The sequence below is a fragment of the Carettochelys insculpta genome, chromosome 5 (genome assembly GCF_033958435.1).
Source record: "Carettochelys insculpta isolate YL-2023 chromosome 5, ASM3395843v1, whole genome shotgun sequence".
In the NCBI taxonomy this organism is placed as follows: domain Eukaryota; kingdom Metazoa; phylum Chordata; order Testudines; family Carettochelyidae; genus Carettochelys; species Carettochelys insculpta.
The window spans coordinates 4,247,909-4,273,237 of record NC_134141.1 but is presented as its reverse complement, the minus strand read 5'-3'; the positions used below and the strand labels follow the sequence as shown (position 1 = coordinate 4,273,237).

The 25,329-nt window shown below is 47.3% G+C and overlaps 1 protein-coding gene across 4 annotated transcripts in view; it reads left to right on the top strand.

Moving 5' to 3' along the window:
- The first annotated feature begins 341 nt into the window (after positions 1 to 341).
- The window catches only part of PCGF3 (polycomb group ring finger 3), a 108,549-nt gene continuing 83,561 nt past the window's right edge, over positions 342 to 25,329 (top strand). For 2 of the 4 annotated variants that reach the window (XM_074994551.1, XM_074994548.1), the window contains exon 1: positions 24,138 to 24,201. The gene's annotated coding sequence lies outside the window, so the exon portion shown is untranslated. Of the gene's footprint in view, positions 401 to 24,137; positions 24,202 to 25,329 lie in introns of those variants that run through there. The other 2 variants (XM_074994550.1, XM_074994549.1) reach the window with 2 other exon arrangements.

Genomic DNA, 25,329 nt, shown 5'->3' with positions numbered 1-25,329 from the left:
CAGAAGAAATACCAGTATACTTGTGCTAGTGCCAGCCGCTCTTTGAGGGACCAGCGAAGGAGCAGCTGAGCTTGCATAAGTTGTTGGAGATACCTACAACTAATGACCTACAACCACATGGCAAATCGGAGCCCATCTGTCTGACATGAGGCATTTGCCGGCGTGCAACCGTGGGGCACTAGGTTGTTGGGGTTACAGCTTGTGTGCAGAGAAGAGCCAGCCAAAATCCCAGAGAAGCAGTGGTGAATAAAACCCTGAGAGGAAACGGAGACAGAGATTCTTGAGCACAGGGCTCCCTGGAGCAGGAGACCCGGGGAATTTTGAGCATGGAGACTGCCTGCTGTTTTCCTACTGGGAGAGAGGCCCATCTCTCGAGAGCGGGGGAATCCAGCTCCGAAAGGTTAGTTGCTATGCTTAGTCTATGGCATATAGCAATCCCTCAGGTCTGTACTGTACTTGAGAGAATCAGATATTTCTGTATGAAAACCTAGAGCAGCGGTTTTCAGCCTGTGGTCTGCTGACCTGTGGGGTCCACAAACTAGGTTTAAGATTTCCAAAGAGAGCCACTCAAAATTCTGTAGGGGCCCACAGATGAGAAAAGGTTAGATGTGGACCGCTTTATAGGTCCTGGATTCTAAAGCTTAATGACTATTTGAGCCATTCCTCTTGTTTGTAGTTAACCAGCAGAGGGAGACCTTAGAATTGCCTGACCATAACAAATGTAAAACTTGCCTTTCACAAGTTATGGCATTTATTTACAGCTGTGTCCCACTTGTGGTAGCCACAGCTAGACACAGGCAGGTTTTCAAACCCTGCCGGGGTCTACAAGACAGTCTTCAACTAAAGCATCAATAAAGATCGTGGAGATGGAGCATGCAGTTCTCTCCAATCCGTGGTGTCCAACTGGCAGGCTGCTAGTCACATGGGACTATTTGGTTGGTTGAGTGTGGCTAGCTGGCTTAAACAATAAATGTATTTTCAGAAAGACATGGCTGGTTCGCTAGAGAACTAGTGGGATGCCATGGCTGTAAATGATCCTATTCTGCATTTTTTGCTATAGGACAGATAGAAGAGGTCCTTACTTTCAGTCTGAAGCTTTTTGAAACTTTTACAAGGCTTTTACTGCTTGTTACGCTAATGAGGAGGTCGGGGGAGGTGGGATAAGCACATTTAGCAATGAAGCCTCTGAATGCTATAAGCCTTTATGCGGTTCCAACCCATGTTTATTCCCTAGGTTGGAGTGAAGCCATCACCAGGTATAGCAGTGAGTCAGCATATTTGCTCCCTTGTATCTGACAGCTGAACCCATAACATGGTTCTACTCAAAACCTCAACCAGATGTCCCCCGCCCACGCAGAGCCGAGTGCCCTGCCCACCAGGCCGTACGATAACCCTACCCACGCAGAGCAGAGCGCCCTGCCCACCAGGCCGTACGATAACCCCGCCCACGCAGAGCAGAGCGCCCTGCCCACCTGGCCGTACGATAACCCCGCCCACGCAGAGCAGAGCGCCCTGCCCACCAGGCCGTACGATAACCCCGCCCACGCAGAGCAGAGCGCCCTGCCCACCAGGCCGTACGATAACCCCGCCCACGCAGAGCAGAGCGCCCTGCCCACCTGGCCGTACGATAACCCCGCCCACGCAGAGCAGAGCGCCCTGCCCACCAGGCCGTACGATAACCCCGCCCACGCAGAGCAGAGCGCCCTGCCCACCAGGCCGTACGATAACCCCGCCCACGCAGAGCAGAGCGCCCTGCCCACCTGGCCGTACGATAACCCCGCCCACGCAGAGCAGAGCGCCCTGCCCACCTGGCCGTACGATAACCCCGCCCACGCAGAGCAGAGCGCCCTGCCCACCTGGCCGTACGATAACCCCGCCCACGCAGAGCAGAGCGCCCTGCCCACCTGGCCGTACGATAACCCCGCCCACGCAGAGCAGAGCGCCCTGCCCACCTGGCCGTACGATAACCCCGCCCACGCAGAGCAGAGCGCCCTGCCCACCAGGCCGTACGATAACCCCGCCCACGCAGAGCAGAGCGCCCTGCCCACCAGGCCGTACGATAACCCCGCCCACGCAGAGCAGAGCGCCCTGCCCACCTGGCCGTACGATAACCCCGCCCACGCAGAGCAGAGCGCCCTGCCCACCTGGCCGTACGATAACCCCGCCCACGCAGAGCAGAGCGCCCTGCCCACCTGGCCGTACGATAACCCCGCCCACGCAGAGCAGAGCGCCCTGCCCACCTGGCCGTACGATAACCCTGCCCACGCAGAGCAGAGCGCCCTGCCCACCTGGCCGTATGATAGAGGATGGCCCTGGAACAAGCTGTTGTTTTTTTTAAAGTGTTACCTCAACCATCCCATGTAAAGTTTCACTCCTCAAGCGCTCTCAGGGGTATGCTGTTCATAAGCTGCCTACCATATTCTCCCCTGCCAAAAGCTGCATTACATGGGAAGTTAAGATTTAGAATTTATGTTTCAGGAATTTAGGGTGTAAAATATATTACAAGAATATACTGTCCCAAAATACAGCACTATAAACCCAGAAATTGATGCGTAATGTTAAACTTAAGAGAACTGCAAAGATTTAAAAAAAAATGCAAATTTCAATAGCAGATCCAGCATAGTCAGTTATTCAGGCTGGTATTATCATACTGATATAATATTAATAAAAAGATCTTTATTGAGATGGTGTTAAGCTAATGCTCCAAAAATCTAGCTGTACACATCCTCAGGGAGCATATCAATAGCACTTTTAGACAAACGCATTTGCTACTGCAAGATTATCAAGACAGTCTGATTTCTTTTCATGTAATTTGATAATCCAGGCATAGACAGTCACAAGAAAAGGACCTAAGAAAGGTAGTGCATGGGAGGAGCAAGGTTGCACCAAACATTCCTCCCCTGTTGCCCGTTTACTTGTGCATGGACTAGTTAAATTGCCTACGAAGGTTGTGGAATCTCTGTCACCAGGGGTAATCATCTATCTGTCAGGGATGATCTGGATGGTGATTGGTTCTGTCATGAGTGCAGGGGACTGGACTTGGTGACCTCCTGAGGTCCTTTCCAGTTGTAGTATTCTATGATTACATGTAAAAGTATTATAAGGTAATAAGTTTTGGTGTCCTCCAAACATCTGATGTCTCTTGTCTGGGAACTGGCTGGGAGATGGTGTAACATTAGGTCTTTGTACTTGGGCTTTGCTGTATAATTTTATCCTGTCCTGGTTTTCTTTAGCATGGCTTGCAAAAATCGTTTCTTTCCCTCAGCTAAGTGGCGAGTATCTAGAATTTGATTTGCACACTTCCTGCAGAAACATCAAGTGCCCGTGGGCATCAAACAGCTGATCCCAGCTGCAAAAAACATACTTTGGCCCAGTGTAGAACATTATTTCCCCTCAAGTTACTAATGTGGGTTAAGCTTGAAAACTGAAATTGGTTCCTTCAGCTACTGAAGCTTCTAGAGTTTTGATTTCCCAATTTTGCCCTCTGTTCTATTTACATCAAGGCTATTTGGAGGACTGAGGTACTGCTAATTTGGAAGCACAAGGTTCTGTAAACCAAGTCAGCTTTACTGAGGTTGAGGATTAAAACTAAGTTAGACAATAAGCATTAGAAAACTAATCAGAAAGGCCTGATTGAAGAAAAGGATTTATACATGTGCTAATGTCCCACATTATTTAAGTGTTTTGCTAAATAAGGCTGCCCTTCTAAACCAAGGTCAGATTTTTCAGCCAACAGCCTCTCTAGTGAGAGAATATTACTAAGAATTAATCAGGAAAATACAAGACTATCTAACACAACAAAACTGAAACACATATGTACCAGGGTATGAATCACTAACGTATTATAAAATGGAGTGGCTGTTTGGAATGTACCCGAGAGTAAAAGCATGAAATTTCAGTTGGGAAAAGTACCTTAGTGGATTGCTCCTTGTGGAGAATTGTTCTTTGCTCTGCAAAGCTACGTCTACACAGCACAGCCATTTCAGCATACCGGTTTTCGAAATAACAGGTGCGCTATTTCTGCATTCCTGTAGTCCTTGTTGCAGGAGGAGTAAGGGATGCTTTGAAATAGCGCATTACTTTGACATTTGGTGCATTACTTTGACAGAGGGCGCCAAATGCCGAAATAGCCTATTTCGAACAACACGTGAAAGAAGCTATGCGATCTGCATGGTGTAAATTGCCTCGCTTGTTTTGAGTTTAGGCTGCCATGTGGATACAGCCTAAGTGGCAGGTCTGAGGGAGAGGAGGAATCTGCTAAATCAAATCTTCTCAAACTTCTTTGAGTGTGGGACATATTTTGATTTCTCACAGACTGTTCTCCCTTCCCCCATTAGTGATTAGAATCCCTCTGTGGCAAGTACAGTAATTCTTGACTTGGAGAACATACTTCAGCAATTGGAAAAAAAGAGTCAGTAGCATGGTGTGCTCCTTGCACTCCTAGCTCTGTGGGCTGGAGACTCTGTTTCAGAACCTCTGAGCTGACTGTTCTCGTAGAGCCTAGATGAGTGGTTGAAAGTTTTTCCCTTTTTTGGTGAACTGCAAACTCCCATATATTTTAGTGAGCATGGCTTGGACCGAATGTTCTGGGGTAAGTAGTTAGACAGCTCAGATCTGTGCACAACAAAACTAATTTCTGTCTAAAGAAAATGCAGGAGGCTGGCTGGGTGGACTTGCTGTAACTTTTCTAGAAGTGGCCTCTTCTGGTAGGAGAGGGAAAGAGGTTTAAAATGTCCTAAAAATCCCTCAATCCTAATGGCCTAGCTCCTCCTAATTGTGTAAACAGCTCCCACAAGCTCCCTGAAAGAGACCATGATTCCACCCTGCTCTGCACCTCTTTATTACTCTTATCAAAGCTGTAGCAAAATTCAGAACATCTTCGGAGGACATGCCACACAATAGCAGTGCTCACCAGACCTCTGCACAGTCCCTGTATGTGGACACCACTGCTGTGAACTTCAAGGGCCTGAGTGGGCACGAAGGTAGTCCTATGCTAAGAGTTGCATCAACTCGCCCAATTTGAAAGCACCAGTGAACTCAGGTGACCAGGTTCTATGTGTGGGCAGGTGGAGAGTTAAGGGCACCCCTTAATAAGAGCCCAAGTTAACCTGGCAGTGGAGGCAGACTCTAAATAACTCAGGTGAGCAAGTCTTCGTGGCTTTAAAAAAAACAGTTGTGGTCTTAAATGACTTGGGCACATGAGAAAAATCACAGCCGTGTAGCACTGGGACCAAGATACGCAGCCTTCATTCACCATGAGAGACAATATGCTTCCAGGACTGATAATGGCAATGCAGAAGTCTTGTACCTGTGCTGGTCCCAGACTGTTGAAGAGACCAGGTGGAGGAAGCAATATTTTTTACTGGACCAACTTCTGTGGGTGAGAGAGAAGCTGATATTACTTCTCTAAGATCGACCTTTGTCAGACTTGGATAATGCTATATTCTGAGAACAGGGAATACAAATGTGATACAGTGTCAGAGAGGTAGCTGAGTCAGTCTGTATCTTCAAAGACAACAAGAAGTCCTGTGGCACCTTATAGACTAATAGATATTTTGGAGCATAAGCTTTTGTGGGCAAAGACCCGCTGTGTCAGATATCTGGTAGTCTGTAAGGTGCCATGGGACCTCTTGTTTTTGACGATATAATAAAGGAAGTGAAGATCAAGTCAACAGCGGCAAGTTTGTTGGAACTGTGATCTTTCTCTCCTTGTGCTGACACTATTTGTAATGTTCATCTTTCGAAAATGAAATTAAAAGCTTTGAGTCAGAGGGAATGTACACCTGGAAACTAGCCTGACATAAAATGTAAGTGGGAAGAATCATGGTCTTCTGAGAAAGCCTGCCCCTCCCACACAACTAAGAAACCACCTTGGTCAAGGAATGTCATGCAGATCTTCTTCCGGGTGCTACAGTTACAGTAGAACACTTAAAAACTAGTGGGTTGGGAATAACCATCTGGCCAAGCCCCAGCGTTAATCCCTCCCCATTTCTCCCATCTCTTTCCTCCCAAAAACTCAAAGACTGGCTTAAAATCATGACCTTTTAAAGAACTATAAATTATGATTGCCTTGTGGTGAATCAGAACTGATAAAGTAGTAATTTTGGGTGCCTTTGGATTACATTTTCAAGCTTTTCTCTGTAACCACGAGGGTTCAAAACTTACTTTCTTTACTTTGAAAGCTTGAGCTTCTCAGGTGATCAGTGGATTTTGTGATCTACAGATTTAACATCACCACGGTGTGTCGTGTGCTGAAACTGTGGGAGTTAACAATGCTGTACTTGGCTTCCCGATGCCTTAGATCATGTCACATTTCAGGCTTTTCCTTCCAGATTGTTTAATCCTGCCACCCACAACTCTGCAGGATAGCCTGTATTTAGGAACCATGGTGCTTGGTTTTATTTTAGCTAGCTCCATGTTAAGCTATCTTTGTTCCATTTGTGTCCAGTAGGGTGATTTGGTACACTAATACTTAAGATTAAATGTGGTCTTGAACAAACATTGCAGAAAGGAGGAATTCCCTTGACCTTTCACATCAGTAGCCTGGTTTAAAACATCAGTCATTAGAAGGTCAAAGCCATGTGAGCTGTTAAATACCTCAGGAGCAGAACTAAACATACCAGGGATTTGCTTATCTTAATAACATCCAACTGGGGCAGCGAAAGTCACCAGCTGAGAGTTTGACTCATGTGAACTTCCCTTGCCAAACAGTATGTCTTTTATTAATATAGATACAGTTTTCCTGCTGTCTGTTCAGATACCATTGATCTTGGGGGCTTTCTCTGAATCACCTCTTTGGCTTCTGTCTCTCCTTCCCTCACTCCTTTCTGCTGCAGTAGTAGCCTTTGAGGCAGAGGGGGTGAGGCACACATGGGTGGGAGAGAGAAATGGGGATGGAGGTGTTGTGTTGTACAAGGAGAGTGAAGCAGAAAACCCAGCAAGAGAGGGATACTAAGATAAGATTTGAACAGGGCCACAGGGTATTTATGGGCTGGTGCCCTGTGGAGTGGGGCAACAGAAGGGCCTGTAGTTTCTGATTGTAGTCCTGATGATGATCATGGAATTAACCCAGTTTGCATGGGCTTCCTTATCCATACTTCTTGCAAATCTCCTCTTTATCAGTGTGGAGAAGTGGCTTTGGTCTTTGTGCATAGATCATTAGAACTGAGCTTGGCCCTCATTCTGCTAAGCACATGAGGTCATCTGCTCACACTCCACTCAGGCATCTGAGGCCTTGAAAGACATAGGAGAATTGACCTAGCAGGAGCATGTTTTCTGCTCTATGGATAATTTTGTGGCTCTTATAACAAACATCCTACTGTCACAGCTAGATAGATTTTTGGTCCTAACAGGTGAGAGGGCTGCATTTGCTACTTGGAAAATTAAACAAGGTAGGTTTTTAAAACTAGTTTTAACACTTGCCCTTGTTTTCTAACTAAGAAATGAACTTGGCCTTTAAATGTCAATTGTCTCCTTGCATACAGTACTGTATTTGTTTCCCTTTTGTTTCTCTGGATTGCAGTTTATTAACAGCATGGGACCAAATTCTATTGATTGAATTGTGGAATTGTGAAATGTGGTGGAACTGTGCCAGCATACCCCAGTGCTGCTTAAAGGGCTGTTTTGAGTGTTTACGTTGGACAGCCCTTTCGATATTATTGACAATAAAAATATCTGATTAATGGCTTGTTACCTCAGTTTGTAGTTTGGCATTGGCAGAGTTTCTCCTTTATGTAATTTGGTCCCTGCCATAAATACATCCACTAAACCATTTTCTAATACGCTAGGATTAGATGCAGATATTCACAAATAATTGTCAGATTCTTCAGTTCGATTTCAGATATCTCGGAATGCCAAAGTGAGTTGTTTAACAACTCCTGTGTAGTGAGCCACTCTGTAAATGACCTAAGGCCCTGAACTCACAACAGAGAAGCATATTTAGATGGAAATTGTCTATTTTGGCATTAAACATATGTGTGTTGATTAAACATGAGAAATTGCCCAGTAGTTACTGCTTTAATCATAGAATTCTATATAAAAATATATATAGAATAGTAGAACTGGAAGGGACCTTGAGAGGGCACCCTGTTCAGTACTCTACCCTCAGAGCATGACCAGGCACCCTAGATGATCCCTAACAGATGTCTATCCAACCTGCTCTTAAATATCTCCAGTGATGAAGATTCCACAGTCCTCCTCAGCAATTTATGCCAGGGCCTAACTACCCAAACTGGTAGGAAGTTTGTGCTAATGTCCATCCTAAACCACCCTTGCTGCAGTTTAACCCCATTGTTTCTTTTCCTATTATAGGAAGTCAAGGAAAACGGCATGTCTGGTCACTCTAGCTAAAACCAGGGAGTCACCATGAATGCAGACAGCTATTTAATTAGGGAGAGGACAATACTTCTTATCATATTTAGAAATAATTAAAGACCAACATCTTTCAAGGGACTCACTCTGGGTTCCCAGCGTATCTCCTGTATAGGTGTCCTGACTTTCAGAAGAACTCATGCTCAGGTCTCTTCAAAGCTCTCAAGTGAGGTGCCCACCTTGCCAGTGAATGTTGAAAATCTCAGGCTCCGTTGACAGGAAAGGCAGCAACTGCTTCCATCCCAGCCGGACACTTCGGCAGACTGAGATTCACTAAGCAGATGTGCCTTTTTTTACAAGGAAGTGATGTACATTTTTAATTTTCACATGTCTTGCTCACATACTGTGTGGGTGCTTTGGTTGACTCACTGATCCTTTGGAGAAATTATTAATCATTGGGTGACTAGTGTGCCTGTGAGATAGCAATGCATCAGCGTTGCTCTCGTTTGGGAGTGTCTGGTTAAAATAAGGTGTATAATAGAAATCCGCCTGTTAATTGTTGTGTATCGGTTGCTCACCTACTTTAACATTTCATGCTAATCGCAGGTGGTGTGAACTGCGTAATCTCTGCTAGAGGAGGATTTTTGGTAAGGCAGTTCTGAGTTTTCAGGCTGACAGTCCTCTACTGCCTTTCTCACAGATGAGCCACTCAGCTCCAGGGCAATTTGTTGTGTTGTTTCTTTCCATTCCAATACTACATCACTGCGTGTTTCTGCAAACTTTTCTTCTCAGGCCAGGTTCGCGCCTAGCGCACGGGCGAGGCTGGAGAGAGCTAGTGGTAAGCAGTTTAAAAAATGGGGAAATTCTCAAAATTCTCTCCCTCAAATAAGAAGAAAAGTAAGGTAACGTCTTTCAAAGTCAGTTCAACCTAATCTGGGATCGCCACCCGAAATGCCTTAATCAGGTAGGGGAAAAACCAAAACAGCAGTCATGGAGCATTTTAAATAAACAACCATGATTTTGAACAGTAACAGGGAGGTGTCCGTGTTAGTCTGTACTCCAACAAAGCAGCAGAAATGTAGCACTTTAAAGACTAACAAAATGATTTGTTCAGTGATGAGCTTTCGTGGGACATCGATGATTGTATGAAGTGGGTCGGTCTCACGAAAGGTCATTACCGAATAAACATTATTTTATTATTCTTTAATCAGGTGGCTATAGTAGGATGTGGTTACAAGGCAGGAGGGGTTGTTTGGATGTCTAAAACAGGAACTTCCATCACAGAAAATACCTGGCTTTCTCTTCGCTAGGCCCCTAATTCAGAACGAGCCGGATGTGTTCTGCTTGAGCAGTGGCCCCAGCTAGGCAGCAGGCAGTGGTGTAGAGCAGAGCTAGCTGTAAGCGGGCCCCTCGGCTGTGGGAAAGCTCCCTGGTGGGGCTCCCAGCACAAGTACGTTTACGGCCTTGATGGAGCCGGGGCAGACAAACAGCAGGTGTGCTCAGGCAGCGAACTTTCTATAACGCAAAGCACAGGCCCGTCCTGAGGCCAGGGAGGGGCCCAGGGCCCCAGCCCTCGCCGCTCCCCTGCTCCGCCCCACCCGCCCTCTTCCCCTCTCCCTCAGCATGGGGACGGGGCAGGGCTCGCCTCCCTGCTGCGCTCCCCACGCAGGTGGTGGGAGCAGCAGCCTGTTCCGCTCTCCCGGATCCTGCTCGCAGGGGAGAAGCCAGGTGCAGTGGGGGCATCAGAGTGGAGCGCCGACTGCCCACATGGTGAGTGGGGCAGAAGGTGACCCCCTGCTGCAGCTGCAGCTGCCACCCTGCTCCACCCCTGGCCCCAGGTAATTCCCCTGCCCCTCATGGCTGGGGAGGCCGCTCCCCAGCGTCCTCTGGAGGGCACAGCTCTGGCCAGCAAGCTCCTCCACGCCCCAGCAGTTGGAGCTTTTCCTTCCTGCGTTCCCTCCAGCACAGTTCTGGATACCATTGGGGTTTTGTCGGTTGTCGGGGCTCTCTTCCCTTCCCCTAGCACCTTGTCCCACGTGTGGTCTCCTTTTCATAGACCCATGGAACGCTGGACTGGATGGGACCTCCAGAGGTCATCGAATCCAGCCACCAGCCCTCCCGGCAGGACCAAGCACCAGCCAGACCATCCCTGACCGGTACCTGTCTAATCCACTCTTCAATAGCTCCAGCAATGGAGATTCTACAACCTCCCTACGTAATGTGTCCCAGTATTTAACCACCCTGACAGTCGGGAAGTTTTCCCTGATGTCCAGCCTAAACCTCCCTTGCTGCAAAAAAACCAGCAGAAATGTAGCAGTTTAAAGGCTAGCAAAGTGACTTATTCTGTGATGGGCTTTTGTGGGACAGACCCACTTCTTCAGATCATTGATGTCCTACAAAAGCTCATCACCAAATAAATCATTGTGTTAGTCTTTAAAGTGCTACATGACTGCTGTTTTCTTTCTTTAGAATACAGAGTAACAGGGCTACCTCTCTGTTACAATTCTCCCTTGCTGCAGTTTAAGCCCATTGTTCCTTGTCCTATCCTCAGAGATGAAGGAGAACAACTTTTCTCCCTCCTCCTTTTAACGCCCTTTCAGGTACTGGAAATGGCACTGAACTGCATATGCTGTTATGTCCCCTCTCAGTTGTGTCTTTTCCAGACTAAACAAACCCAGTTCTTTCATCCTTCTTCTTTCATCTTTTTTCCTCCTGTTTCCTGGTTTCTTCTTTGCCTTCTCCTTTCTCGGTCCCGTTTCTGGCTTATCATCTCTCTCATTATGCTCACACGCATTGTACAGTCATAGTATCATAGAATCATAGGGCTGGAAGGGACCTCAGGAGGTCATCTAGTCCAGCCCCCTGCTTCAAGCAGGATCAACCCCCACTAAGTCATCCCAGCCAGGACCTTGTCAAGCCAGGACTTAAAAACTTCAAGGTTTAGAGAATCCACCACTTCTCTAGGCAACACATTCCAGTGCTTCCAATGCAGTCCACCCATTCACTCTACATGGGTCTCAGAGGCACCCCTCCTTCTGCCCCGCTCCACACAATCCCAGCAGCAGGCCCTGATGCATCGCTCTTTGCTGTGTACCGCACTCCAGCCTTCCTTCCCTCCCTCTTTGTCAGTCTCTCTTGTTTTCTCTTGGTCTGTTCTTCTCCTGCTGGAATTTACCCCACTTATCTCCTCTAACACTCCCCCTTTTTCACACCCCAGTCCCCAATTCACTCCTTGTGCTAGCACCTGGTCACTCCCTCATTCCACTCCATGACTCTGAACAGTTTTGCTTCCAGCTCCTCCTAATTTCCCTTCACACAACAAAATCCAGCTACCCGCAAGAGCCTTCCCCTGTCCCAGCCTTCCTCTGTCCCGGCAGACCCAGGGAGCAGCTGCCTCTTACTGAGATATAATACCTGATGTACACTGTCTGATTCTCTGAGAACATCATGTTGGCTTGAGTCCTGCTCCTGGGTCTTGGGTCACAGCATGAGACTACAGGTAGTAGGGATTGCCCCAAGATTTTGTCAACCCTTTGAGCCACTAGCAGCACAGTATCCTTCTGCCAGAGCCTTGGCATCAGCCTCTTGAACATTCTGTGTCTTCCTCTCTGTCCACTCTCAGCTAAGGGGCTCCCTAGTGGAAATGAATCCTTTTTGCCTGGTGCCAGACCCTGCTACCCTATGGACTTCCACTTTGGCTTGGGTGGTATTTTTATGGCCCATTGATTTGCCGTGCTCTGTTAGTTCCCCAAGGCATCTCCTCACACCTCCAGTTTCCACTGACACAGCTGTAAAAATGGGGTTATTTGAGTAACTTGCCTCAGAAGCAGCATGTTTTGGGGCTACAATTGTGTGAGTTGATTGTGGTGCTCTGCGACCACCTATCCCTGGGAGAGTGATCCTTTGACATCTCATGTATTGATGGCCTTGGCTCTTGACCATCAGCTTTGGATGCTTTAAGCAACTGGGGATTGTTTCTGTCTTTGTCTTCTGCTGCACTGGACCGGTGTTCCCTGTAAGCTGAGCATTTGGGTGGCTGCCCAGAAGCAATTCAGGTGCTGCCCAGCTGATTAGCAGAGCACCCACATCCAGCAGAATATATTTCTACTGGTGGTTCACATCCCCATGTGCCTTGGTGCACATAACAAAAATTATTCCACCCATGGATGGAAACACTTAGATTAAACATTGCACTGAGCTGAAATTGTGTTTCTAAATTCAATCCTGTGGTATTGTTAGGGTCTTTCCATGTCCTGGAGGGAAGGTATTGAACCAAGTGGTCCAGAGGGAAGAGCCCTGGAGATCTCTTCAGGTCCTTGAACGTGATTATGTTAAATCAGAACATTTCTCTGCTTGTAGTCCTTTAAAGCCCAATCATTGCTCTTCACCTAGTAGAGATGGGGACCCAGGAAGGCAGAGAGGTTTGGGATGCTGTCAAATTCTGTCATTTGGACCTGAAATCCATGCATCAAAGCAGATCTGACCTTAGATGGTGGAGCTGCAAATAAGAGCTGTATTTCTTCAAGAGACACCAAATTAAGGTATGCAATCTTCTAGCATGGCTGATCTGAATGGTCCCTGATATATGTTGTATGCCTGTCTGCAGTCTACCTTCACCCTTCTCTGTAAGGTGGGACCTAATTAGAATCTTTGGTGTTCTCCATCAAGAATGGGATAAGTCATCTTAAAAGTCGAATTGAATATTATTAGGGCTATGGTAGCCTGACAGGGCTCGATAGGAATATGTCTGCAGACAGCAAAAAGCATCACAGTCTAGGGCACAGAGATAAGTTAGAAGATAATGTCTGAATCTTCAGTCAGGATGCGCAGCCGTGCTAGGGCTCCGTGTGCAGGAAGAAACTGGTCAGCACAGGTTACATCAGCACAGCGTCTGCGAGGCAATATTGTGCCTTCCTGTGGAAAGCCTTGTAAAACCTCAACAGCCAGATTCAGAGACCACTTAAGATGGAGTTTTGAAAAACTTTTGATATGGTTTCTTAAAAAGTCATAAGGAAAATAAATAATAAAAACAAACCCTTTGGGCAAAGTGCAGAGTTTGGTTGTGAAATAGCTGTTCGTTAACAGGAAAGTCATGGGACCAAATCTAGGCTTTAGCATCATCAAATACAACTCAGCTGAAGGCAGTAGAATTTGACACCGGGCTTGTGGTCAGTAGTAAATGAGTGTTTCTCGGGGCAGAGAGGCTGATGCCTGGACTCTCCAAGCTTTATCCTGGGACCAGACCTCAGAGCTGCAGGTTCACAGAAACAATTTGAAGGAGGGAGTGTCAGGAAGCTGATGAAATCTGCTGAGTCCTAAATCTGTTGTTCTGGGTAGTAAAAGAGGTGGAAGACTGAGGGAGGATAGCTGTGAGCGGATCACATTGTAGAATAAACTTTAGATAATATTTCTGTAGGTATAAGGTAGTACACAAAGGCGAACTACACAGCTGGCATCAGTGAGTATAAATGCATGAGCATAAGTGGATTTCAACCTGTAGTGAGGTGCTGTGGCCTCCCCTTGACTCGGAGGAGGAGGAGGCCACTCAAAGACCTTGGTGGGTGGGTCTGGAGCCAGAACACCTGTGTCCCGCCCGTCAGAGGGCAGAGCCTGGGGCCAGAAGGGCCAGAGGGGGGGCTCAAGGGTCATTGAAGGGCTGACCTCCAAAGAGGATGGAGGGCTCTGATGAGGCTCCTGGGCTCCAGGACCAGGGGAGCTGCTGCCAACCAGCTGGCTGGCGAGAGCTGCCCCCCCCACCCCAGCGTCTCACACCAGCCTGGGCAGCCGCAGCCAAGCCTGCCATTGGGCCAGTACCCCGACTTCCCTGACCTACCGGGGCCCTTGTGCCTGCGGCTGGCCCCCTCCCCCGAGGCCCTGCCAGGGCCTGAGAGACTGCCCATGGCCAATTACCCTGGGGTCCCAGAGGAGCACGGTCCTGGAGTCCTGCCTGATACCCGCAGCACTGAGGCCTCCGACTGTCTGGCGCCCACGTTCCTGCCCCCGGTGGACTCCCCGAACGACGTCGAGATGTCCAGCTGGCCAGATCTGCCGAGTGCTACCTACCCGGAGGAGACCCACCAGCCGGGACCTGCTGACCAAGCCGACTGGTACCCAGCGCTGATGGAGGTGGAGGTAGGAAGTGGCCCGGGGGATGCTCCCCCTGAGCCCATGGTGGTGTGTTGTGGCCTGGATTCCCACCGCCAAGCTCAGGGTGAGAGCCATCATTAGGGCCCCGGGCCGGGGCACAGTGGAGTGGGAGGGCCTGTGCCCCCTACCCTACCTCCCTGGAGAGGCAGCCCTTCGCCTCTCCTGAGCCACCCCGCCTGGTGTCTAGCTGCTTACCTGCTGCCCCGTCCTGAACTGAGGGCTGGGCTTCCAAACTGTTTGTTTGTCTGCTGTCCTGCCCTGAACCAAGGGTGTGCCTCCAAACTGCTTATCTGCCTGCTGCCCCATCCTGAACTGAGGGCTGGGCTTCCTAACTGTGGGCTTGCCTTGAGCCGTTCCTTAAAGGGGATGAGGACCCAGGGGCAGCCGGACATGGAGGGGGCAAGCTGTGGCGGCCTGTGCCGCCTAGAAGGGGCGACTGCCGCAGGCCAAGGTCAGTACACAACCTATTTAGACAATCTGGCTCCTAAGACTCTCAGGCTGAACTCTGAACTGTTAGGAAAAAGGGTAGGTTAGGAGACATCAGCTCAGGATGAGAGAGCCGTCTGGAAAATCACATTGTATATATGGGTGAATGAAAAAGAAATGGAAAGTGTTGTGCTGTATTTGACCAGGGTACCTCTTCATCTTGGCTTGCCTGTCCAGCCTCGGGAGTCATCGTAACAACAGAACTTAGATGCACACGTTCTAATAAAGGACAGTGAAGATGGTTAGAAAGGAGGTGGGGCATGGAGTGCTTTACACACACTGAGGTGTGCCTGGAGATTGCTGTTAAAAATCCTTACCCCTGTTGCGTGTATGCATAATTGAATATATCCATCCATGAATCATGATTAGAGGTTGTGACACTGCAGATTCTGTAGCTGAATTGCACCAAGCAGGAAGTTATCTCCCTTCTTAGGTCAAACACAACATCTAGGGCAAGCAAGAAAGCAGGGCTTGAGGGTTAGAAGGGCCATTAAGTTCAGATAACTAATATTTGAAACTAAGGATGGCTGTTCTCTAGGGGGCTATAGAAAGGAGTGCTCCACACCCAGGATGTACTTATACAAGTTAATTAAGAGCCATTTCCCAGCAGGTATTCTACCACTAGCAGAGATTCTAGTTTAGACAGGATTCAGGAGTTTTTACTGCTCCAGTGAACTCTTCAGCCCCAGGTGGCTCTGCTGAATTAACTGATCCACTATTACACCTAACAGTGGCTAATAAGCCCACCCAGTAATTTTTGTCTCTCACTGCGGGTTGAACCTCTCTAATCTGGGACTCTTGTCTAGCAAACTCTGTAATCTGGCATGATTTTAGTTAGACAGATGACCACTTATCATGGGCATGGCCAAGTATCTGGTGGTCCCATAGAGTTTGTTTACAGACGCCAATCCTGGCTCTCAGTGTTCTGTGCTGTTATTTAGCTGTAATTTACCCCTACATTTCTTCTAAGAGCCCAGTAAGCAGTGGAAGTGTTGGTAATGTGCTAGAAATATTAACCTCCCATTGTTCGGCAAATTCTCCCGATGTCAGGTCCCAAGGGTGCTGGACGAGAGAGGTTCAACCTGTAGTGTGGATATTTTCTGGAAAGTGATTATTTCACATGTTGTCAGATACTTGCTAAAATAGTGTTCATAATTCATTTTTCCAATGGGTTAATTGGTTTATATTCCCATTAAATGCAGCATAGTGGATTTTGTTAAAAGTATAAACTTAAGAAATCAATGGGTTATTGAATTTGACAATAGAAAACTTTTTTTTTTTTTTGATGGGGAACACAGGTAGGTCTCAGTAACCTGGAAGTTGGAATTAAGAGCTCAGCTGGGTTGTTAGGACTGCGCGTACAGCTAAATGCCAGTCTTTCAGGTTTAAATTGCCTGGGGTCTTGTGTTTGTTATCTGCAGAGAAAGGAGAAACACGGCGGATGAGAACAGTGGCTGAAGTTGTTCAGCTGGAGGCTGAGACAGCATGCCTTGTCAGCCCTGTAGTAGGGGCAATGAGGGGAAACATAGAAACATCCAGTCAGTAAAAGGGACTAACGAGTATCCAGAAAGCTTCAAGGGATTTTGCTACTTTATAGTTGACAGGAATTATATACCTCGTGTGGATTGTGGTAAGAAATCAACAGAGGTTACTTCGGTTAGTAGGTTTTTTATTTGGGGGGGCTGAGAGGATTGTGAACTTTGCTTTTTCCAGTTTAAAGCCCCAAGAGAATATAAATTGGGTATGATGTTTTCTTCTTCCTTGGTGGCTGTGTTAGTTCGGGGAGTGAATTTAGTTCGGGGATATATGTGTTATGATCTGGGAGTTCAATGCATTCAATTGGTCAAAGCCAGACTAGAAGAGATGGATATAGTTAAAGATGATTTACTGCTTCCTCAGTTGAAGGTGAGATATTGGCTTCTCTTAAAAAGAAGTGGTCATGCACACGCTCACGCAGTTACTCCTTTGAAACAGACAAGCATCCCAAATATCACTCTCTGTTCATAGAATACTAGAACCTGTAGAGACCTCAAGAGGTTATCAAGTCTAGTCCCCTGCATGCATAACAGGGCCAAGTACCATCTAGAAATCTCATTTTGGGATTACTGAGAAAGTTGTGTGAAAAAGCAACCCTGGAGTATTCAGATCTCCGTGATTCCACTCAGCGAGGTCATCAGTGTGGCTATAGTGCAGACATTCTCCTGGTGATGTGTAAATCTTTTCCTGATGGTGATGGTGTTCTGGTAGGGGCCACAGAATTGGGGGCCAATTGTGCAGTGCACAGTGTAAGAAAATTAGAAGATAAGTTATTTGTAGCAAGGGAATGACAAACCATTCATGTGTGCCCCTTAACAGCAGTGCATCACATTAACATTGCATTCCTCCCATCCCCATGCAATCTATTCAGAACCATTTGGCTGGCTTCTTCTACGCAGCAGAGCTGGAGCGAGGTCTCAGGAGGGATTTAAAGGAGCACTAAATAGGAGGAGGCATTCCATGCAAGCTGCATCATGAAAGAAGGCAGGAAGGTGTGTGGGAGAAGCAAGCAAATGGGCAGCTTAGGCTAGCATGACTGGCAGAGGACAGGGAACTAAGTAGTAGTGGAGAAGGAATGGGCGTCTCCTATTAAGCAATACTTCAAGCAAAGGGAATATTGTATGTGTTGCATGATGTGCATTGGTTGCCCCTTCATTTCTGGGGGTGTTTTACATGTAAAGCGGTAAATGTTCTGGAATTTGTGTACCTTTCGAACTGCCTCTCTTCCCAGGCAGTACAGTGGCAGCTGGGATTGTTCATGATTATTGAGTTAAGAGGCTCCTGGTTTAATTGGGAGAGCTCTTTCTGATGCCTCTGGCTCTGGAATTTGCTTCTGGATTTGGAGAGCCTGAACATCACCAGGGCATTCACTTTCTCTTTCAGGCATTTTCTGGGTGAGGCTGTAGTTACAATGCATGTGCTAGACACCATAAATGAGGTCTCTTTGGAGCAGCTAGTCCTGGAGCCCACCAGGGGAGAGGTAGTTCTTACTTTAGTCTAAAGTGGAGCTCATGATTTTGTGCAAAATGTGACTATAGCTGAACCACTTGCTAATAACAATCATAAATCTAACATCCTTGGAGGTGGAGAAGATGCCTAGCACAGTAGCTTTTAATTTGAGGCAAGAGACACACTACAGTGGAAGATTGACTTCCTCGGGATTTTCATGTGCAAAATGACGTTCCCAGGGGTCAACATCGAACCCTATACTCCTTGCAAGAGGTGAGGAATAAGGAAGGTTGACCTTCTGCAATGTGGACAGACATGGAAATTGACTGCAGATAAATTGATTTCAGCTACTCAATTGGCTTAGCTAAAATTTCGTATCAGTGGTCAACTTCTATGTCTAGTGTAGACATAACCTCAGAAAGGGGATCTATGTGAAGTAAGGAAGCCAGTTCAATGAAAATTAAAAGATACAATCACAAAAAGTGAAATGCCTGAAAGCTGGTTGGAAACTTATTAAAAGCACTGTAACAGAGGCTCACTTGAACCTATACCCCAATTTAAAAGAAGAAAAAAACACAGTGGGGACCAAAAAAAAAAAGTTTAAACGTTCTATATAGCTAAATAACAAAGTAAAAGAAGCAATTAGAAGCAAAAGGGCATCATTTGAAAAATGAATATCTTTCATCAGTTTTGATGCAAGCTTGACTATCAGGAAGTGTTCAAGGGGATCTCATAAGTCAATGTCCTCTTTCAAACATTCCTTTTGAGTTATTGTGAGAACTGAAGACTTCCAAAGAGGCAGATTACTGTGGTATGTGTTCTCTGACTCAATTCTAATGAACATTGCTCTATTTCTTTGAAATATTTAAATCTTCAGTAGGGTCTTCCATAAGCCATTTATATTGGCTTGCTTAGTGTATAAATTACTGCTGCTAGGTCATTAAGCCTTCATTACTGGTGCTTCCAAAGATAAGGTTGCCCTGTGTGTTATCCCATTCTCCATTTACAAGTGCTTTGCCAGTCCTCCATGAGGAAATTGTTTTCTGTTTTAAATTTCCTCAAAGTTCAGCAAGGCTGAGATGCTAATATTGCCAGGCCAAATGTTTGAAAATCCATGAAAATTATGAAAACCCCCAAATTATGAAAACCCCCAAAATTATGAGATCATCTTAAAACTGAGTAAATATATAATTTTGGGTTATTTGACATCTGTTTTGGACACGAGTGCATTCAAGTCATGTTTTCAATCTTTTTCTCTTGCTCTCAACAATGCACTAACTTTTAAACTTGAAGCTGAGACGCTTGCCTAATTGTTTATCTCCAAGAACTGGGGGGCTTCAAGAAAGTAAAACACTAAATAGGGCAGTCCTTTATTTGGTCTCTAAGATGCATCAGGACTGCTTGTTTTTGTGAAGCTACCGACTAACATGGCTACCCCTTTGAGACTAAATATGATGAGATGTGATGGAATTGCAAGAGTTGGGGTCAAAAGTTAAGGCTCACTCCTCTAGAACAGTATTTTCACTTGATGAGCAAAGAGGTAATTCTCCCATAGAGATCAGTAAAGCTGTGGTTTTATCTTCCATATGTATATAGTTTTATTAGCCATCCTAGACACTTAGGCCTGTACAAACAGCATTTTGTGGAGCCACTCTGGCTTCTGTACTCGAGAAGTAATCCCTTCTCATTACCTTTGGGGGACTGCAGTTTACATCCCTGCAAGTGAGGCTGACTTTATCCAATTCAAGCGTTGCTTGTTTATAAATGATATTTCCAAAAATCATTCTTAGACCATCTCACACTTTAACTGCTATCTCAGAAATTTTGTATAGTTTGCTGTGTTTTGACACTGCTCAGAAATATATAGCTTGGATATATTGTCATGGTTCTCTTCAGCCCAAAAGTGAAAACTAATTACACTCTGCTCCCCACACTTTTAGCTAGGATTTTTGCTTTTTAATCTGATTCAGTCTCGAGTATTTCCAGTGCTGAGCACTGACAATGTTTTCCCATGTAATCTCATGCAAGTTTGTTAACCTTGGCTTCGTTTATAACACTTTAGTTTTGCAGTTGGGGATCAAAACTTGTCTAACATATAAAGGAGATATTCTTTAACAGCTAATTCTTGTGGTTCCTCCCAGATCTCTTTTTCTCATCTTGTTGCTTTATTCTTAGTGCAATATTGGTAATGATTGAGATGCTAAGTGGAAGCTGCAGTTCAGCGTTAGTTCCAAGTGCTTCAGTTCCTATGACAGCTTGTACCTATTCAATCACAATGTAAGTGGAACTGTATTCATGTACAGTCTGACCTTGCCTGTCAGAAATGTCACTTACAGGTTAAATCAGTGTTCAATGGGCAGCCGCAGAAACAGTGTTAGGGCAAAGAGGTTACAGTGAGAAAAAACTATGGCCTCAGCTCTCCCCAAAGGAAGGGTCAGGACAGTCACTTCATACATTTGTTCTCAAGGGCATTTTTAAAGTAAACTAATTCCTTGAGCAGGTGTGGGCTTGTCATCTCACTCTGATGTAGACATCCCGAGGAAGCAAACTTTTTGAAATATCAGCAACTAGAGATGGAGAAATATCTATAGCTGGAAGTTGCAGAGTTCAGACCATATCTTTTTCCAGTTCTAGGGTGGTTGGCTATATGAGGTTTAGGCTCTTCAAAATATAAAATTTGTATAAACTTATAGAAGAGCAGACAGAAGATAATGGAAGACTAAGAAGACTTAGAAGACTAAGCTGGGTCCTGGAGCCTTTGACATATGTGTTGGGAGCTGTTGATGGATTTATCTTGCAACTTTTGTGTGACAGTTGCATGTTGCACATTTGTTGGCTCTTCCTTGCTTGCCCGGAGAACTTCTCCCGCCAAAAAATATGTTGGCCTAAGACAAGACACATTGGGCTGGAAAAAGCCAGGAGACCATGGGCTTCAGTTTAACATCTTTTAAGAGCTGTTAATATTTCTGCACAATTACCTGCCCTTTTTACTGATCAGTGTCTCATCTCCCTACCCCAGAAGACAGGCAACAGTCAGTGTTCATATTTTAAAAAAGATAAAAGAAGGACTGCACAAGGTCACTTGAGACAAAACTGGGAACAGGACCTAGATCTCGTAGACAAGTCTCCTCCACTTAGCTATACAGCGTTGGAAGCTAAATATGCCAAATCTATAGCTTTGGCTCTTTGTATGTATGCACTCAGCTAGCTACTAAATAACATTTTGCTCTTAGGATAGACCTCAGGAATACATATGTTATTTAAGACAATAATGGAGTATTTGGTAACCCATGGGGAAAGTCTTATGTTCCCTCTACAGACTGTATCACACAGGACCTCTGTCTGGTGCTACCAATTGCTTTTGTAGTTGAAATGGAAAAAGCTTATGCCTTGGTTCTGAAAGTTCTGGGTTAAAATTCTGCTGAACAACTTTGTGGGAAAATAGTTGTGTAAGACTAAAGAGAACCATAGAACATATACACAAGGGGGAAGATTCAGGCTTGCACTGCTAAATTTAATTCTGGAAAGTCTTAACTTTGGCACACTTGCCGTTGCAATCTTAATGTTCTTGTATGTAATCTTTGTATATGTATACCCACACCATGAAAATATAACCATGGCATAGTATATTTAGTATAGTATAGTTCAATATATATAATATAATATATATTGCAGAAACTAGGTCTTCAGAAGAGAATTTGGCTCGTGTTAATGTTGTATTAGAACTCCATTTCATATATTCATATTTCAAGAAATAAGCCTCATTTTGAAGGTATGTTTTTAACACTTTACTGAAAACTTGAATTGCTCAGAGCACTACTAACGTACGAGAGAGCCTTTTTTTTATAATTCACCAATTTGACCAGAGTCTAGATCAGCAGTTTGGAATTCTCTGTCTAAGTGCTGATAACCTGTATCCCCTCTTTGGGATGAGTTCAGACCCAAGTTACAGATCTCACATCACAAACTCACCACCATACTTCCATTAATGAACAGACTCCAGAGAGAGACAGTGGATGAGGAAGAGACAAGTTTTTGGGCTATGCAGAGCTCTTGGGAAGATCTGAAGGACGCGATAGATTGTGGAAACTACATGGACCATGTAGTCTGAATGATCTTCTTTTACTCCTCCCCTAGGTCAGGACTGCTTTAATGGCAAAGCAGGAAGTTTGTCCACTAAATTCAGAAGACTTCACATATATTTGGTGAACGAATACTTTTCATCAGCACAAAATCTACAATCTTTTGTAAACTGCAGTGTACAGTCTATCTGCAGATTAGCTCATTGCCTATTATGTTCCACGTTGCCTCCTCTTGTGAGTCTCACAGTAACTGGTGAAAACAAGAAAACAGTCCAGTAGTACTTTAAAGACTAACAAAATAATTTATTAGGTGATGAGCTTTCATGGGACAGACCCACTTCTTCAGGTCATAGCCATACCAGAACAGACTCAATATTTAAGGCACAGAGAACCAAAAATAGTAATAAAGGTTGACAAATCAGAAAAATTATTATCCAGGTAAGCTCAGATCACAGATATGTAATTGAATCTCAGCTTTTCTCTTTTTCTTTTATTCTTTCCCCCCCTCTGAAATTATGTTTCTCAGCCTCAAAATTGTACAGAAAAAGCTTAAAAAGATGTGTAACCATCAACAAACTGGAAGGCAAGTGAAAAGCACCCAAAATTATTGTCTCTGAAGGGTCAGGATTTTAAAATGAATCATGATTTTGGGGGTGACTCATGATTTTGAAAGCTTGAGTTTTTTGGGAAAGCTGTGTGGGGATTTCAGTGACTGTCTTTCTGGAGCCTTTAGCAGCATGTGGGGGATTGGTGCTGTGTTTTGCAGAGGGCATTATCAGATATTTCTGGAGCTTTTTGCTTTTGGTGGTGTGCACCTGTTATGGTGAGTTGTCCTGTAGTCTCCAGTTCTGGGTCTGGGGGTGTCCAGCTGTGAGGAGGTCGTTGGGGTGTTGTGGTGAATTCTGAAGTCCTTGCTGCCAGGGTGGAGGTTTGGGGTGTCTGTTTGTCTAGTATAGGAGATATTCAGAGGTGTGTGTGGGATGCGTGTGCGTGTTAGGGGATTATACCGAAGCTTTTTGTATTGCGTTAAGGGTGTTAGATTGTTTTAGACCCTTTAGTGCAGGCTTTGGGGATGTATGGCTGGTTGTCTGTGTGGATTGTACTGGAACCATTCAAGGACAACAGGGGAGGGAATGTGGCCTGGTGGGATGAGGGTGTCCAGTCCTGTCTGATAAGGGTTCGTGTGTAGGAGAGAGGCTGTCCAGGAGCCTTTAGTGGGCAGTGTTGGGGGGTATCCAGTCCCATGTGGTGAGGGTGTGGGGAGCCTTTGGGGAGGGTTGTGGGATCTACCCTGGTTGGATGGGGGTGTAATGAAGGTGTGTTGGGAGGAGGGGCTGCCCTGGAGCCTTTAGTGGGTGTGGGTGTGGGTGTGACGGTAGAGTGGGGGTGCCCAGACCTATGTGACAAGAGGGTGGGGGAGGGGTTGCCCTGGGGCCGTAAGGGGGCAGTTGGGGGTGTCCAGGCCAGTGTGAAGAGGGGGTGGGGGAGGGGTTGCCCGGAGGGGGTGGGGGTGGGGGTGTCCAGGCCGGTGTGACGAGGGGGTGGGGGAGGGGTTGCCCGGAGGGGGTGGTGGTGGGGGTGTCCAGGCCGGTGTGACGAGGGGGTGGGGGAGGGGTCCAGGCCGGTGTGACGAGGGGGTGGGGGAGGGGTTGCCCGGAGGGGGTGGTGGTGGGGGTGTCCAGGCCGGTGTGACGAAGGGGTGGGGGAGGGGTCCACGCCGGTGTGAAGAGGGGGTGGGGGAGGGGTTGCCCGGAGGGGGTGGTGGTGGGGGTGTCCAGGCCGGTGTGACGAGGGGGTGGGGGAGGGGTCCAGGCCGGTGTGACGAGGAGGGCTCCCGCACGGGGCAGGTTCCCATGGGGATTCCGCGCGGGGGGGAGGGGGACACGCGCCGCTCCAACGCTCCCAGCGCGCACACGTCACCTCCCCGCCCCCCCACGGGCGGCTGCACGAGCGCAGCCCCCTCCCCTCAGCGCGTGGGAAGGGGAGGGGGGGGCGGCGGGTAGTGCGCATGCTCCCGGTGCGCGGCGCCCCCGCTCGGCCGCGCTCGGCCCCGCTCGGCTATTTCCGCCTCTTTGTTTTAAACTCCGGCCGGAATTTTTTCCTCCTTCTGGGGAGAGTCGGAGGGAGCGGAGCCCCCCCCCCCTCCCGCGGGCGGACACGGCGCCCCGCCGCCCGGACCCCGCGCCGCCAGGTCAGTGCCCTCGCCGCCGGGCCGAGACCCCCCGCCGCCTCCCCGGGCAGGGCCGGCCCCGCGGCGCCCCAGAGCCTGGGCTGGGGGCGCGGTAACTTCTGGGTCGGCAGCGGGGTTGGTCAAGGACGTCTGCACCCCTCCCCCTGTGTCTGTCTGTCCGTCCGTCTCTCTGTCTGTCCTCTCCCCTTCCCCCCACCCCCGGCCCTGTGTACCCCTGTCTGTCCGCTTACGTCTTCCTCCCCCCGGCCCTCTGTCTGTCCGTCTGTCCCCCCCCCCCCCGCGTTGGGTGCCTGCCTGCCTTCATTCCTCCTGTCAGTCAGTCTGTCTGTCTGTCTTTCCCCCCGCCCCCCCCCAGCCCGCGTACATCCTCCTCCTCCTCCTCCCTCCGGCCGTGTCTGTCCGTCCCCGCTCAGTCTGTCCGCTTCCCCCAACTCGCCCCCGTCTGTCCGTCCCCCCCCCCCCCCCCCCGGCTGTGGTGTGTGTGTCTGTCCGGCGGCCCCATTCCCCCCCCTCCCCCAGCTTCCCGGCTTTGTATGCCCCGGGCTCTCCTCTTGCAAACCCCCCCCCCCAATAATAATCCCCCTCGACCCAGTTTGCAAAGCCACCTGGACAGGGGGAGCCCGGCCCAGCTCGGGGCTTGGCAGCGGGGTCCCTGCTGGGCACCAGCTCAGGTGCGCCTGGGTACCGTGGTGGAGGGGGGCGGTCTGGGTCTCCTCCTGAGCCTCTCAGCGCCCCTGTTCAGGGATGGGTTATATTGCTAATCACCCACCCCATCCTGTGAAAAACGCGAGTCTCTGTAGTGGTCGAGAAAAGTGGGGATAAACTGGGTGATAAGTGATCTTAGCTGTGGATGCCTATGGCGAGAGAGGTGGGAGATGTGTGGAGGAATCTGGAATAGCTCTTAAGCTTGTGAGAAGCATCGATTGAAGTGGTAACGGTTGGTAAAATAATGGCTCTGTTTTTGCCAAATTTTCTCATGACCACATTACACAGATGGTGAAGTCTGATTTTTTCCAACTGTAATGTGCCTCATCTGCAAGGTGTTAATTTATTAGAAACACTGCAGTATCTTTTAATCCACAAGTGGTTAGTATGTATGTGGTGTGTCATGAACTTGATATGATCACA